This window comes from Primulina eburnea, chromosome 6 (genome assembly GCF_022965805.1).
Source record: "Primulina eburnea isolate SZY01 chromosome 6, ASM2296580v1, whole genome shotgun sequence".
NCBI lineage: Eukaryota > Viridiplantae > Streptophyta > Magnoliopsida > Lamiales > Gesneriaceae > Primulina > Primulina eburnea.
The window spans coordinates 14,704,511-14,721,925 of NC_133106.1; positions in this window are offsets into that span (position 1 = coordinate 14,704,511).

Consider the following 17,415-nt stretch of genomic DNA (forward strand, 5'->3'; position numbering starts at 1 on the left):
CGTCACAGTATACAACGAACTCACCTGTACCTGCAGGAATCGTCAAGACAGGCGCACTAGTCAGCCTCTTCTTCAGCTCTACAAAACTAGCTTCACAATCTTCAGACCACACAAACGGCATATTCTTCTGGGTCAACTGAGTGATAGGCTTCGCTATACTGGAGAAATCTCGGATAAAACGTCGATAATACCCGGCTAGACCCATGAAACTGCGTATCTCAGGCACAGAAGTCGGTCTCGGCCAACTGATCACAGCCTCAACTTTACTCGGATCTACCGCAATACCCTCTCCAGATATAATATGTCCCAAGAAGACAACCTGTCGCAACCAGAATTCACACTTGGACAGTTTGGCATACAACTGCTCTTTTCTTAAAGTCTTCAATACGATCCTCAGATGATCTGCATGCTCAGTCAAACTCTTCGAATACACCAAAATGTCGTCGATAAACACAATTACAAACTCATCTAAATAGCTCTGAAAAATACGGTTCATCAAACTCATGAAAACCGCTGGTGCATTCGTCAAACCGAAAGGCATAACAACAAACTCGTAATGTCCATACCTGGTTCGGAATGCAGTCTTCGGAATATCAACGTCTCTAACTCGGAGCTGATGATACCCTGATCTCAAATCAATCTTCGAATATACCGAAGATCCCTGTAACTGATCAAACAGATCGTCGATGCGAGGCAAAGGATATTTGTTCTTCACTGTTGCCTTGTTCAACTGTCTATAATCAATACACAGTCGCATCGAACCATCTTTATTTCTAACGAAAAGCACTGGAGCACCCCAAGGAGATACACTGGGTCTGATATATCCCTTGGACAGAAGATCCTCCAACTGTGCTTTCAATTCTTTCAGCTCTATCGGCGCCATCCTATACGGAGCTCTCGAAATAGGAACAGAACCAGGCATAAGATCTATGCTGAAATCAACCTCTCGAACTGGAGGCAACCCTGGAATCTCATCGGGGAAAACATCTGCAAACTCGCAAACCACTGGCAGATCTGCCAATGCTGGGCTCGACTTCAGTAGGTCTACTGAATATACGAGAAAGCCCTCTGCTCCTCTCTGAAGCAATCTACTCATAGTCAGAGCAGATACTAAGGGAATCCGAGATCTGGAACCCTTGCCGTAGAATTTCCACTCGTCTGTCATCTCGGGTCTGAATCTGACAATCTTGTGGAAACAATCTACCGTGGCCCTGTACTTGGTCAACATGTCTATACCAACTATACAATCAAAATCAGCTAAACCAAGTACTACACAATCAAGATCAATCTCATGCCCCTCAAACTGAAGCATACAGTGTCTAACAGTAGTCACAGATATCAAACCACTTCCCAACGGAGAAGCTATAGACACTACTGTCGACAACGACTCAACAGGCAATGAATGTCTCAATGCAAAATGTTCAGATATGAATGTATGAGATGCCCCTGTGTCTATCAACACATATGCAGGATAACCGCAAAGAAAACAGTTACCTGCAATGACGTCATCTGGCGCCTCCTGCGCCTGTTCCTCTGTCAGGGCAAAAACACGTGCCTGCTGTCTGGGAGGCTGACTCACCGTCTGACTACCTCCTGGTCTCTGCTGGGTCTGTGTAGAGGGTGGCTGGAAGGAGTGTACAGAAGATGCCTGTCTCTCCACCTGTGGCGCTGGTGCTGATGATCCGGTGCTCTGGAATCGTTGTGCACCTCTCTGGGGACAAACTCTGGCGAAATGTCCCTGTTGCCTACAGATGTTGCAGCGTCCAGAACTCCTTGACACTGCTCCGTCGCATGTCGCCCTCCGCACGAACCACAGTATGCGCCACTATACTCTGACCCCTGACCTCTCTGTCGAGATCCACTCGAACTCGATGAACTACTCCCGGACTTCTTAAACTATTTACCCTTAGCTTTCAAAAATTCCTTCTTACCACTACCACTAGCTCCACTGTCAAAACGAGGAGGAGGTGGTGGAAACTATACGGTCGTGGACTGTGGCGGTCTCTGCCCCTGAACACCGTAGGAAGCCCCTCGCTGCCTAATCAAGCCAGCCTCTGCTCCCTTCGCTCGGTTCAGTGCCTCCGAAAAAGTACTAGGCCGGCCCGTGTTTACCAAAGTAAAGACATCGGGGTTCAGCCCGTTGATGAACTGATCGGCCACTGCCTCATCGTTCCCGGCCACATGCGGTGCAAATCGTAGCAATGCAGAAAATTTAGCAACATACTCCTCGATGTTCCACTGTCCTTGCTTCAGATTCGCAAATTCAGCTCCCTTATCTTTCCGGTAGGAGACGGGGAAGAAGCGCTGATAGAACTCATCTTTGAAGACTTTCCACGTGATGTCAATGCCTCGGTGCTCCAAGGCTCTCTTCGTAGTCAACCACCAACTCTTGGCAACCTCCTGCATCTGATGCCCTATCAACTTCACACGTCGCTCATCAGTATATGCCAAAGACTCAAACAACATCTCGATATCATCAAGCCAGCTCTCGCACTCCACTGCACTCTCTGTGCCCTTCAGGGTAGGCGGATGGAAAGACTGGAATCTCTTCAATAAAGTCTCCATCGGTGTAGCGGTGACGTCCATCTGTACACCTGATGTGCTACCCTGCTCTGGTTGTGGCACTCGTCTAGGCGGCATAAATCTGATTATCAAACTGATTAGTACATAATCAATATCATCTGTCTCAGCCCTCCTCTGATCATAACCTCTGATCGAGAATCGGTTCTGATTCAGGCTTGAAATGATGTAAATCAATTCAGATACGATACAACATATAATAGGGAAAGCAATAAACCATGCTAGCATCTCAGAAGCAAGGAAGATGACTCGATCTACCCCGCTCATTCTATTCTATCTCAGTCTACAGAACCTACTGCTCTGATACCACCTGTTGTGGGGACCCGGGCTCTAACTCTATTCTTTTGGGATTTAATTGGATCTTTGTTCGAAAATGTGGGTCAAAATTTTGCTTTTAACTTTAATTCAAATGTATTAACTAAAGCATAACATATCTCGATAGAAATTAAACAACGTAATGTACATACAAGTCTGTTCGTACAAACATACACTAGTGTTCAAATGACAACTACAAACATAGGTAGTACAAGTTTCATAAGAAAACACTAGTAATCTGCAATGCCCGAGATCTCCACGCTATCATCATCTCTCATCTAGCTCGTGACCCCGATCCTGCCCCACCTGTTGCCATGCACACATACAGACACGACAACAGCCGGATAACTCCGGTGAGAACATATCCCAGTATAAAACATGGATGCATGCAATGTCATAATCATGTACAAATGCATAGCTTAAATCAAGTAACATGAATATAAATCTAAACATGTAGTAGAATACAAATCTGTATTCAACATTCAAATCTTGACTCGACTCTTTTCTAATCTAGGGATCCCGGTGTGAATAAGACGGTCTGTTACCAACCCAACCACTCGGGGCAACGGTACGTCTTATTCCTAGACTTCGGTCAACTCTGTATCGAGGGTCTACACATATAGCAAATCTGCTCCTATGCGTCGATACACCGAAACGTCTAGTTTTGGCAAGTCTGCCAATCTCTCCTATCTCAGGACTCGAATATAATTCAATAAACAAGGCATTACATAATCAAATGTAATAACAATCTAGTATGTGATTTAGGGAAACTCGTATCAAATCTGAATCGAGTTGTGCAATCCCGTGACCACATGAATTATACCTTTCTTGTCGCACTGTCTGTCGAGATCTCGAATCAAATGGCAAACCTGTCACTTCAAATCTGAAATGGCAATGTAGATATACCTTCTATCAATATAAAGCACCACCAACTCAAACAACTCATATACAAACAATACTTGATTTCGATATAGTTGAACGGCATAACGGCGTAGTCTCGTGATACCGATAACTCAATCTCACATACAACAATATCATAATCTCATCAACGTCACAATATCAATGACAAAATCCCCTCTAACTCTGAAAATCGATATACTCTTCAATAATACATGCTGAAAATCGAAACAATATCATACGGTGTCTGAAAATCGATCCGGTAGCGAATATATCAAGTTCAACATATCAAGAACATAATCTAAAGCTCAAATCTGAATTCTTCCAACATATAACTACCGAAACATGCTGGAAATAACTGAAACTTACATCCTTGTATAGCAAATGATGAGAGGAATTCAAAACCGAAGTCGTATCCAAAATCGAATGGCTAAATTCTTCAAAACCACAAGTTCAAATCAAAAAGGACATGAAGCTTTCTCCTAAGCATCCTCTCGGCTCTCAGTTTCTGAAATGGAAGGAATGAAAGACACATAATCTATATTGCATGGTAAGGAACAAGTGTCTTTATTTTTCATTTGACACGCACAACCGCGAGTGCGGCAGCGTAAGAGCGCGGGTGCGCTGAGCTCTCGGCAGCCATAATATTTTCTGAATCTCGATCACCGCGGGTGCGGCACTTGCATCACCGCGGGTGCGGTCTCACCACCGCGGGTGCGGTCTTGCGCGCACCGCGGGTGCGGTGTTGCTTCGCGCATTTCACCAATTTTGTGTCTTATACACCGCGGGTGCGGTAGTCTTAGCACCGCGGGTGCGGTGTGGCTTCGGCCCTGCTGCTCAAAATCTCATAATTCATGCATTCTTATTTCCACAATTCTAACATTAATGACAACGAATAATTCTCGAGCCTTACAAGAACAATAGGTCTCGCGCATATGCGCGAGTGATGTCGCGCATATGAGCGAGACGTGTAATCTAAAGAATAAGCCATGTGTTTGTTTCATGCAAGATATATATATGGTGTGTCTTCATTTCCTTGCCTTACACCAGCTAAGAACCGAGAGAACTCCAAGAATATTCAGCAAGTTCCTTCAAGCTTGCAATAGTGATTGTGCAAGATTTAGCCATCCGATTCTTATTCCGAGTTAGGATTTGGATTCCTTTCATCACCGGCTTCGAAAGGATGTAAGTATGATTCATTTTCAGCATGGTTCGAAATATATATGCTGGAGAAATTGTAATATGATTCATATTATGTGTTCTTGATATGAAGAGCATAGTATATTCGCAACCGGATCAAAGAAATAGTATCGTATGCATTTGTTATGAATTTTAGCATATCTTGATTGAGAATATGCAGATTTCAAGTATTATCATATTCTTATGATGATGTTGTGAGTTGAGAATTACGGATTGGTGATATATGTTGGGAGAATGATGAATTGAACTCTCTATTATGTTCTTAAGAGTATAGACATCGTAGTACCGTAAACGGATCGAGAAAATGATACCTTACGTGATTGTTATGATTTATTAACATGTCTTGAATTGAAAAGATAGAGATTTCAGAAGTGATATGAGCTTATGATGTATAGATTGTGATGAATATGAGTTGAGGGTATTGATTATTGTTATATGAGGTGATCGGTATTGAGAATTCACGCCGATATGCCGTTGAATTGTACTGAAATTGATTGTTGAGTACAATGTGTTGAGTGGAGTTAGAGTTTGATAGAATGTACATTGATGATGCCATTTCAGATTTGTATTGGCGACTTTAATATCGAGACTTCGACTACGACAAATTGTACGACGAAAGGTATAATTCATGTTTTGTTTGGGTAAGACACAACTCAAATGAGATTTAATTTGAGTTTCCCAACAAAATCACATACTAGATTTATTGTTTATCTCTTTGATATGATTTGAATTTGTTTATAGATTTATATTCAAATCTCTTGATATAATCATGCTTTGTCTATAGATTTATATTCAAACATTGAGATAGGAGAGTCATTGACAGAATTGTAAAACTAGACGTTCGGTGTATCGACGCATAGGAGCAGATTTCTTCTGATTGTAGACATTCGATACAGACACGACCGAAGTCTATGAGTAAGACGTACAGTTACCCCGATTGGGAGGGTAGGTAACAGACATTGACGTCTTATTCACCCGGGATCCCTAGAGTAGAGTCGAGTTGAGTCAAGACATGAGTTAATTTGCATTGCATGCTTATATACATTGGTTTCATAGACTATGGAACCCATTATTATTGCTTTTCTGCATGATTCATTATTTTATGTTAGCATGTATACATGTTTTATACTGGGATTTGTTCTCACCGGAGTTTCCGGCTGTTGTTATGTCTGTATGTGTGCATAACAACAGGTGGGGCAGGATCTGGGTCACGACAGAGATGAGTTCGAGATAGCGTGGTGACTACGGGCGCAGAAGATGACTAGTGGCTCTTACTAGACTTGTACTATTTGTAGTTTATGGTTTGTATTAAACAGTAGTTTGGATTGATGTATTAGAATAAGACATGTATTTATGTTGTAAAATAAAACTCAGAACCCTCTTGTGCTTCATTTATAAAAATTAGAATTAATGTTAAAAAGAGAAAATTTGACCCACATTTTCTCACAGATCCAATTAATCCCAGATCGAATCGATTTAGAGCCCGGGTCCCCACAAGAAATGAGTTAATAAGCCTTCCAAATTCATAAAAACGTGTTTTGTAATTTTTAACAGTCTGCAGGGCGCATATGCGCGACATTTCCGGCGCATATGCGCGCCCCTTGCTGCCAAAACCCAAAAATCAGCACCCCGTGCGCCAGGCCCGAGTTCTGGCGCGGTGGCGCGCCTCATTCTGCCCAAAACGCAGTGTTAGATTCCGAATTTGCAAACGTAGTCAACATGAAAGTTGTAGCCCTATGTCGTTTCTTCAATCTCCCCTAATTTCAGGTCATTTTGAGGTCTGAGTAAAGAGTTATGCTCATTCTCCCAACATGTGTCAGTGCAGGAAAAACAAAACACACGACACACTTCGGGCCACTTTTGGCTCGTCTTCATTAAGGATTTGAACAAAACTCAAATAAGAAAGTTATAGCCTTAAATCTTATCTTTCTAATGGAAGTGGCCTCACATCAATTGGATCAACATACAAGACATTATGCTAAAAACCGTAACCACTTCAACATTTTTTATACCATTTCTGCACTTCCATTTCCTATTTTGCTCAATATCAACTTTTTATTCTACCCATTCATTTCCATAATCATTACCAACTATGAACATAAGACCAAAACAATAACCTTTCTAATAAACATATCCATAACTAGTAACCATACAACATAATCTCAACCAGTAAAGCATAATGCATGTTCATAACAATATTAAACCATAAGGATTAACATAATAAAAGGTTGGGCTATTACAAAAAAGGGCACCAATTATCGGATTCATTCGATAGTCAACGAAAGGAGTTCAACCCCAGGGCCCCCACTCTTCCCTCTAACATAGGCTTTATCAACTACTTCTAGCTACTCTAGCAGTCCCCTTTCCGGGATAACTTTACTGACTTGTCTGTCGATGATTGCAAAAGTACCAACCCTTATGACTCTGCGTATTACCCAACATGCTCCTTCCTGTAGATGTTGTGACTCCTTGACAGAGGGAGTTACAACTCCTCACTCTATTACTTGGAGTACATGTCTCATTTCATGTAGTGAGCTCTATTTGGAGACCTCTACGCGGTGGTGAAAAGACTTAGCAGGGGTATACTCATTTTGGACGGAGGCTACTTACCCATATAGTAAAGAGGTAATCTAGGGTAGAGTACTTTCACAGCCTCATGGGGTAAAGGGCTTACTTTCAAACTGCTATTGGAGAACTGATAGTTCTCTCGTAGAGAGCCACCATATAATATTGATATGCGCCGATCGGAGTTTCGTTGTTCACTACAAACCAGTTATCTAGTTTCCCTTTTTTTGCTCTTCCTACTAGAATATGATAAAAGAATAGATTTTTTTCATCACCAGTATTGTTAAAACAAACTGTCTTTCTCCGAAGATAGAATCAATGTGGAAGCAAGCGAGCATCTGGGTTTAATAAGCTTAAGTAAGGCCTCAGTTACGATATTTTCTGTAATAGCCGATCGTTCATGTCTTTTATTATGAATTACGGTATTTTTATTGTGAAGGATTATGGCTTTACATTATGATATGAATGGTAATGAATGTTATAGAATGAAATAGATAATGGATGGGTAGAATAGAAGGTTGAATTTGAGTTAAATAGGTAATGGAAGTGCTGAAACGGTATGAAACTGTGGCATTAGTTGTGGTTTTTAGCATAATTTTTTGTATATTGATCTAATTGATGTGAGGCCTCTTTCATTAGAAAGATAAGATATAAAGCTATAACTTTCGTGTTTTGAGTTTCGTTCATATCATTGTGAAACATAGGCCGAAAGCGCCCCGAAGTGTGTCGTGCGTATCGTCGTTCCTACAATGACACATGTTGGGAGAATGGTCATACCTTTTTACTCAGACCTCCAAATGACCTGAAATAGTGAAAGATTCAAGAAAAGGCATAGGGCTACAACTTTCCTGTTTACCGCTTTTTCAAATTCCGAAGGAAAGAGGCGTTTCGGAAGCGATCTTTACAGTGGCTGTGCACAGAGTGGCGCCCGAGCGGTAAGATTTGACCACCCGAGCGCGCCCCGTTCTGAATTTTTGAGTTTTGGGCAGTAAGTTCGGCGCTAGGGTGGTAATATGTGACCGCCCAAGCGCCCAGCAAGTTAAAAAGCGTTTTTTGGTGTTTGGGAAGGCATAAAATCGAATGGGATCATCTTTGTACTCATTTTCCTTCTCTTCTTTTCTCTCCATCGGTTTAGAGCTAGGGTTCTTCCATTTTTCTTCTTCCCCTCCTATCATCTCTTGATTTATTCCTTCAATCCAAGTTGGTATCTTCATCTAAGCTAAGAGAAGGATCAAGGTAAGCTATTATTTAGTCTTGTTCTTAGATTCCTTGAGTTGTAAGTTTGTATTGGTAAGTTTTTGAGTTACGGGGGATTGAAAGCTTAAGAAAGTGATATTAATGGATTTTATTATGGTTTTACCTTGTAGAATCATCACCAAGTGCCAAGGCTAGTATATCTCTAGTTGGTTATAAGTAGAATTTTCCTTTGAATGCATCTCATGATCTATGTATATGAATGATGTTTTAAATGATTTTAGCTCCTTTAACTCATTGATTATGTACATTGTATGTATTGATATATTGAAAAGAGATGGAATTGATGCCAGCTAAGGTTTTAGCACGCACACCACGTGTTTGATAAAATGCTTCAATGAATGTTTTTATGGATTGATGGTTATGTGGTATTGTGGTGTTACATATAGTAATTCTAAACCCACTTGACTGAAGTTGATCAACATAATGACATGTACTGTGGCTGATATTGACTGAAACGTACATGTGTACCATTGACTGATGACCTATCAATGCCATACGAATGAAAAGAAATGAATTCTTCTATGGATGCCATCTTATAATTGTTATATACGCATTTTATTGACTGATGGCATATTATGGTTAAGAAATGATATGGATTACTTCTTTACACTGTTGTATATGTACTTGTTATTTAAACGTCTACTTGCTGAGTTTTATAACTCATTTCAGTTATGTTCATGAGATGCAGATACAAGTAACCGAGATTGATACGGTGGGGTGTCGAGATGGAAGAAAGAAATGTGCCAAGCTTGGAGGAAGGGTGAAAGGATTATTTTGTCAATGGATGGTTTAAGAAAGTATTTTGTTTTTTGTAATGGTTGGAGTTGGCTAATATATTTTGTTGTAAACCACCTGATATTTTGGGAGTTTAAATTTGTCTCAAGTATTTTGGTAATTCAAATGGAATGCTTTTGATTTTGTATATATCTATATATTAGTTGTGGGAATGTTTTGATGTACTGGTTTTATTTCTTGAGACAGATGGTGAGTTCCTTTTTATGGAGAAACTCTGTCAAAATTTTTAAATTACATACTTTCCTCCAAATCTATTTTTTTAAAGCTTCTGCATTGTAGAGTTTATTATTTTAAAACGGGTCAGGGTATCACAGTTAGTGGTATCAGAGCAGACGTTTTCGGACCAATGTTTGGCACATGACTTCTTCTGTTGGCGACACTTCGGTATGTATATTTCTACATCTCATTGATGTACTGATATGATGATAAGTATCTTTAATGGTATCTCGATGATTTAAAATGATTTTAAACTGAGATGCAATGTAGGAGATGCCACCTAAGAGAAAAGATTTAGAGGGAGAAGATAGTTCCTCATCACGAGTTTTTGATGAATTTAGTAAGTTGCTCAAGGAGCAAGCCAAAGTTCATGGAGATCACATCCAACAGTTATTGAGATTGCAGAACCCAGTTCAAGGGAGAGGTAAAGGTCTTGTGAGACAGGAGCCCAGTTCAGAGGGAGCGTATGACAGATTTAAAAGAATGAATCCACCTGAGTTCGTGGGAAGCGCGGACCCTCTTATAGCTATGGAATGTGTTAAAGCTATTGAAACAATCTTCGTGTAACGCCCCGAAAATTTTAAAGTCCACGCAAACCACGTGCATGCAATTATTAAATTCTTTGTATTTTAGTTAAATTGTTTTAATAGCATTAATTATTTATGTGATGGATATTGATATGTTTAAATTATATTTTCTGCATGGTTGCATTAAAATTGTATTTTTAGGAATATTCAAGTGACGATCGAGGAACGGAGACCGAGGGCTAAAAGATGTAAAATATTTTTAAATGATTATTTTTAATTATTTAAAATATGGTCGATGCTTTTTAGTATTTTCGAAAATAAGGGTTTTGAGGTGATTTTATACGCCGGGACGTAAATTTTATCGGTGTTGGTTTTTCAACTAAAATACGAGTTTTTTTGGCAACCCGGCTAATAAATTCTCATATTTAATTAAAGAAAAATTTGCTATTATTTTATTTAAGTCCTAAATTAACTAGTGGGCCTAATTAATTTGCTTAATAGGCCTAATAAAACTTGTAGGTGCTTAACTAGTATTTAATTTGTTAATTAACTCAAAAACCCTACACCTTGCATCAAGTCTCGGCCACTTTGTGTATTTTTCTGAAAAATATTCTCCCCCACACACCCCACTTCACGGGACAGCACACACAAATATTAGGAGTTTCAAGGGAATTTCGAAGGCATCAAGGCAAGTAGGAGCCATCGTCGCGTCCCGTTCTTCGTCGTCAACGGATATTTGAGCGTATTTAACGCAAAGGCACGCCATACATCTCCTTTTCTCATCCATCATATCATAATATTGTTTAAATATTGTATGCATGAAGAACATAATTTATTTTTCTGTATTTTCGGAATATGACATGCACATGGGGGAAAACTTAAGATTTTTGATGCAAACTCATGTTTTTATCATGTAAAGGGGCTGCCATGGTCTTAGGTATGAACTAGAAGTGTTTATGCATGATTTAAGGGCCTAAAACACTCACTAGACTCACGGCAATTACCAAAGAAACAAGCCGCAACTGATAATAAAAACAAGTCGGGACCGAATCGGAACGTATTGATCTTGGGGCTCGGTTTTAGGGAATATCGATGCATGGGCTTGCTTGGGTCACTGCTTGGTTTATGTTAGGGACTAGAAAGGAGTCCTAGACATTCTAGGACTCGAGTTAGATGGCTAGGGAAGAGCCCAAGAGCACAAGGACTCTTCCCCAAAGCCACCCGAGAGATTAGAAGAGAGGTAGCGCAGGGTTCCAGCTTGTGTAGGGAAGAGATGGCTCGGCCTGGGGGCTCTGGGCTGGGGTAGGTCGACTCTTTAGGGTCCTAGGAGGGTGCTCAGTGTTGGATCCCGGTTTTCTACACGCCCAAATGCAGCGGAAGTTTAAAAATTTTATTTTATTTTGACAATCAAAATATGTTTGGACGCTCGTATGATTTTCATAATCAAACATACATAGGATGTTAAAGATTATACCTTTGTGAATTAAATCACTTGGCTCCAACTATTCCGGGGTTAGCGGAGATAGCTCTTCGTGAATCCATACGAACGTCCTTCGATCTACTTCGAATTAGGTCCACGACTAGATGGTTTATTCCTCTTCCAATTTGCACTAGAAAATTGGAAGATATTTTACGTTGAGATAAAAACGAGAGACGGCTCAAACTTTTCTTCAAAATAAAGTGGCCGAAATTCTTTGATAGGAGAGGGGAGAGTTTTCGAAAATCCTTAGGAGATGGAGGCTAGGGTTTTCAAAAATTATGAATGAATTCAATTAAACTCTAAGCCTAATATACATACATATAAGCTTACGGCCCATTAACTTAATTAAATACTTAATGGGCTTAATCAATTAATTATTCTAGTCCAACTAGTTTAATTAATTAATTAATCTTTTAAAGTCCAATTAAGATCCTTAATAATATGTATGTTGATCTTGTACTCCTACAAGCTCATTATACATATACCCATTACATTTAATTTAATTCCTTTATAAATTCAACATTTGAATTTAATATTTAAATTATAAATTCAACTCCTTGAATTTATCACCTCCAAAATTTAATATTTAATAAACTCAACTTTTGAGCTTAATAAATTAAATCCTCAAATTTTATAAATTTAACTCCTTGAATTTATTCTCTCCAAATTTCATAAATTCAACTTCTTGAATTTACTATCTTATAAATTCAACTCCTTGAATTTATTTTCTCAAAATTTAATTATCATAAATTCAACTCCTTGAATTTACTATATCATAATATAAATTCAACTCCTTGAATTTATTCTCTCAACGGAAATAAACGATCCAGTGCTTGTGTGACCCTCAATGGTTCAGGGATACAGCTAGCCGTGGGTTCACAACTCTTTGTGATTCAGGACATTATCCTTTATTCGGGCTTACCCTAGTTAGCCTCATTCTTTTCATCAACACCTTGATTAAGAATGTCAGAACTCATTTCTGACTGCACCCATCGGATCATGGTAAGAGCGTCTAGTAGCATCGCCCCATGATCCCCTAGGTATCACTGATAGTGCCTGCAAGAACAAGTCGATTATGATTAACGTACAGTACGGTCCCTTCATCTTATATATCCCGATCGAATCTGCAACCATTGGTTCATCGAGGGTTGCAAATTAATTCGATAACTATGTGATAACTATAATAGTGGCATCGCGTGTACTATTTGGAGAACTCCTTCTCCAACGTACATCTCGTACTCTGGCCAGAGATTCCATGCACTATTATTTCATTAGATCACATAGGATATCCACACCCGTAGGTGAGCGGTGAATCCCCGACTACAATGCACTGGCTCCTATATGTGTCGCAACTGTACCCAACCTCGCCACCTGATGACTCTCCTGGAGCCGATAAACGAGTCAAAGCACAGCCCTAGCATATAGAGCCTCAGTGTTGTCCCGGGTCGTAAGGACTAATGGTGTACAATCATAACCACGAACTTATCCTCTCGATGAATGATAACCACTTGGAAAGTCCGAGGGAGGGTTGTTCGGTATAATCATCATATGACTACCCATCTGTATGTTTGGACATCTCTATGCCCTTACCAAGAAACGCAGTACACGACATCACAGATGCTAGTCTCGAGCTCAAGCGACCTTTATCCATGTTTTAGGCGGCTGAATTGACTAGGAACGAATTTAGAATATGCAGTGTTTACAAATGAGTTTCAACATCGAATTACGATTCATTTGTATTAAAGCATAATCAAGGACTTTATCTATGCTGCTTGCATGGGTATACAGATAAAGTATAACGAAACCATTAAAAGTTAAATTATATTAAAATAAAGATTGTTTATTTCACTTGAGTCAATAAATTCCCTAGCCAACCGTTGGCTTGCAGGACATCTACTCTAACAATCTCCCACTTGCCCTAGAGCCAACTACCCTTAACTTTAATCTCATTGTTTCGCGATGCTTCTGAAACAATGGTCCTGGCAAGGGCTATGTAAGTGGATCAGCAACATTATCTGCAGAGGGGACTCTTTCGACTGATATGTCTCCTCTTTCCACAATCTCCCGTATGATGTGGAACTTCCTCAGTACATGTTTGGATCGCTGATGAGACCTTGGTTCCTTTGCTTGCGCAATGGCACCAGTGTTGTCGCAGTACGACGGGACTGGATCAACTTCATTAGGAATAACGCCCAACACTTGGACAAAATTCCCCATCCAAACTACCTCTTTGACTGCATCAGATGCAACAATATATTCAGCTTCAGTGGTGGAATCCGCAACGGTGTCTTACTTGGAACTTTTCCAAGAGACAGCCACACCATTAAGCATGAATAAAAAGTCAGAGGTCGATTTTGAATCATCTACGTCACATTGGAAGCTAGAATCCGTGTAGCCTTCTCATTTCAATTCTCCACCCCATAGACCATAAACAAGTTCTTAGTCCTTCTCAAGTACTTAAGACTATCTTTCACGGCCTTCCAATTTATTGGACCAGGGTTCGCCTGATATCTGCTTGTAACTCTCAAAGCGTAAGCAACATCAGGACGTGTCGATATCATACCATACATGATACTACCAATAGCTGACACATATGGAATACGTGTCATCATCTCTATCTCTTCATCAGTTTTGGGACACATAGCTTTAGATAGAGTAATACCATGACACATTGGTAAGTATCCTCTCTTGGACTCTTCCATAGAGAATCTATTTAGAATGATATCGATATAAATCGCTTGGGTTACCCCTAGCATCCTTTTGATCTATCTCTATAGATTTGTATTCTCAATACATAGGATGCTTCACCCATGTCTTTCATGGAGAATTTACTTTCTAACCATACTTTAGTTGATTGCAGTAATCCTACATCATTCCCAATGAGCAGGATATCATCAACATAAAGTACTAGGAATGTCACTGCACTCCCACTAACTTTCTTGTACACACACGGTTCTTCAGGATTCTAAGCAAAACCAAACTCTTTGATAGTGTTATCGAATCTGAGCTTCAAACTCCTTGACTCCTGCTTGAGACCATATATTGATCTGTGAAGTTTGCATACCTTATGCTCACTTCCTACTGATGTGTATCCCTCAGGTTGAGACATATAAATTTCTTCTTTGATGTCTCCATTGAGGAATGTAGTCTTTACATCCATTTGACATATCTCATAGTCATGCCATGATGCTATGGCTAGTAGTAATCTAATGGACTTAAACATAGCAACTGGTGAAAAAGTTTCCTCATAGACAACTCCTTGCCTTTGAGTATAACCTTTTCCAAGCAGTCTTACTTTGAAGGTCACTACCTTCCCATTCGCCCCAAACTTTCTTTTGTAGATCCATTTGCACCCTATAAGAATGATTCCTTCAGGTTGATCCACCAATGTCCAGACTTGGTTTGAATACATAGAGTCCATTTTTTACTGCATGGCTTCAAGCCATTTGGTAGAATCAGTATCAGATATTGCTTCTTTGAAATTCATTGGATCACATCCAACACAACGCTCATCATGGCCTTGTTCATGAAGAAGCGTATATCTTGCAGGTGGTCTAATAACCCTATCAGACCTTCTAGGAGCTTGTACTTCAACTACTGGTTGTTGGGGATTAGGTTCAACTACTATAGTTGAGGGAGTTTCTTGAATTTCTTCAAGTTCTATCATCTTGCCTTTTCTATCTAATAGAAATTCCTTTTTCCAAAAAGGTGGCATTTCTTGAAACAAACACTTTTGCTTCGTTGAAATGATAGAAATAATATCCAACAGAATTCTTTGGATATCTTACAAAGTAGCACAAAGTGGATCTACTATCCAATTTGTCTCCCACTGTCTGCTTCACGTAAGCAGGACATCCCCATATTCTCATGTAAGAATATTTGGGAGTTTTACCCATCCATATCTCATATGGTGTTTTATACACTACCTTAGTATAAACATTATTCAACAACATTGCCGCAGTTTCAAGCGCAAAGCCCCAAAACGATGTAGGCAATTTAGTGAACCTCATCATTGATTGAACCATGTCCAACAAGGTTCGCTTACAATATTCAGAAACACCGTTCAATTGTGGTGTTGCTGGTGGAGTCCACTGTGAGAATCACATTCTCTTTTAGATAACCCAAAAATTCAGCACTCAAGTATTCTCCACTTCGATCAGATCGAAATGCCTTAATACTTCTTTCTAGCTGGTTTTCTACTTCAGAACTGAATTCTTTGAACCTTTCAAATGTTTCAGATTTGTGTTTCATCATATAAACATACCAATACCTCGAATGGTCATCAGTAAAGGTAATGAAGTAGGATTGCCCATATTTTGTGCTAACAATTACCGGGCCACAAACGTCTGTGTGGATCAAATCCAGTAGACCATGCGCACGTTCTACGTTTCCATCGAATGGAGTCTTTGTCATTTTTTCTTTTTAGACAGGATTTACAAGAAAGTAGAGAATTTATGTCTGACAAGTCAAACATGCCTTCTCCCACTAGTTTGTGCATCCTTCTTTGGGAAATGTGACATAGTCTAGCGTGCCATATTTGTGCGAGATTTGGATCATCTAACTTTCCTTTTTTGTTTGTTGTTGAAATCATGTTTACTTGTACATTCACTTATCATTTCCAGAACATTTCTGGCGCATATAATTTCTTATGGCCGAACTTCTTGCAGTGAAATAAACATGTTCTAACTTATCGGGCATTGTAGGCCTTTTAAGTGTCCTTCAGAGTTTGCCTTTTATTGAGTTTGTTTTTCTTGTGAGGGGCAGAACATTTATTTCCCTTACCTTGTGGGCTATTTTCCGTCTGAAGAAAGGCCCATTAGAAAAACAACAATTACTTGTTTTATGGTGATCTCATAAGTCATAAGTATATTGACTAGCTCTTCAAGGCTATCATCTATCTTATTCAAATTGAAGTTCACCATAACCTCGTCAAATGAGGAAGAGAAAAACAACAAATTGTTGTTATTTAGTAACTCGTTAGGAATCACATATTCCAGGCCCACCACATCCTCAATAAGCCCAGTCATATGTACACCACGCTCATGGGCCAAAGCCCCATCTTGCATATGTGTAGTCATGAGCTTTTCAAAGTGGTGTGCCTCATTGTACGAGTTTTATGCACCATGCAACTCTTGCATGAGCATTCGAATGTCAGCAGCATTCAAATTTTCCTCAAACTGTCCCTACAGTTCATTTGACGTAAAAGCGAGCATGTTACACTTTAGCTTGCATACTATGGTCCTACCATCTTGCATGCTTTGTCAGTTCAGCAGGACTGACATTAGTGTGTATGCCATTTTCTCCGAACTCAGAACAATTTTCCCAACCAGTCTTGAAAATTAGATTCAATTAGCTTGTTAATACTAAAAATGAATTACGTGACGAAATCGAAAATATACTGATACGGAAACAGAATAATGGTTGCTGATTATTTTAAAATAATTTTAAGATATAAAATATGGATTTCATTTTATAAATTACCCTCCTATTATTTTGACATTTCCACCACCCTCTGATGAAAAAGGGAAATCGTATTTCCTTAGTAGGCACGTAGAGTCCAATTAGCCAATTATAATCCCGAAT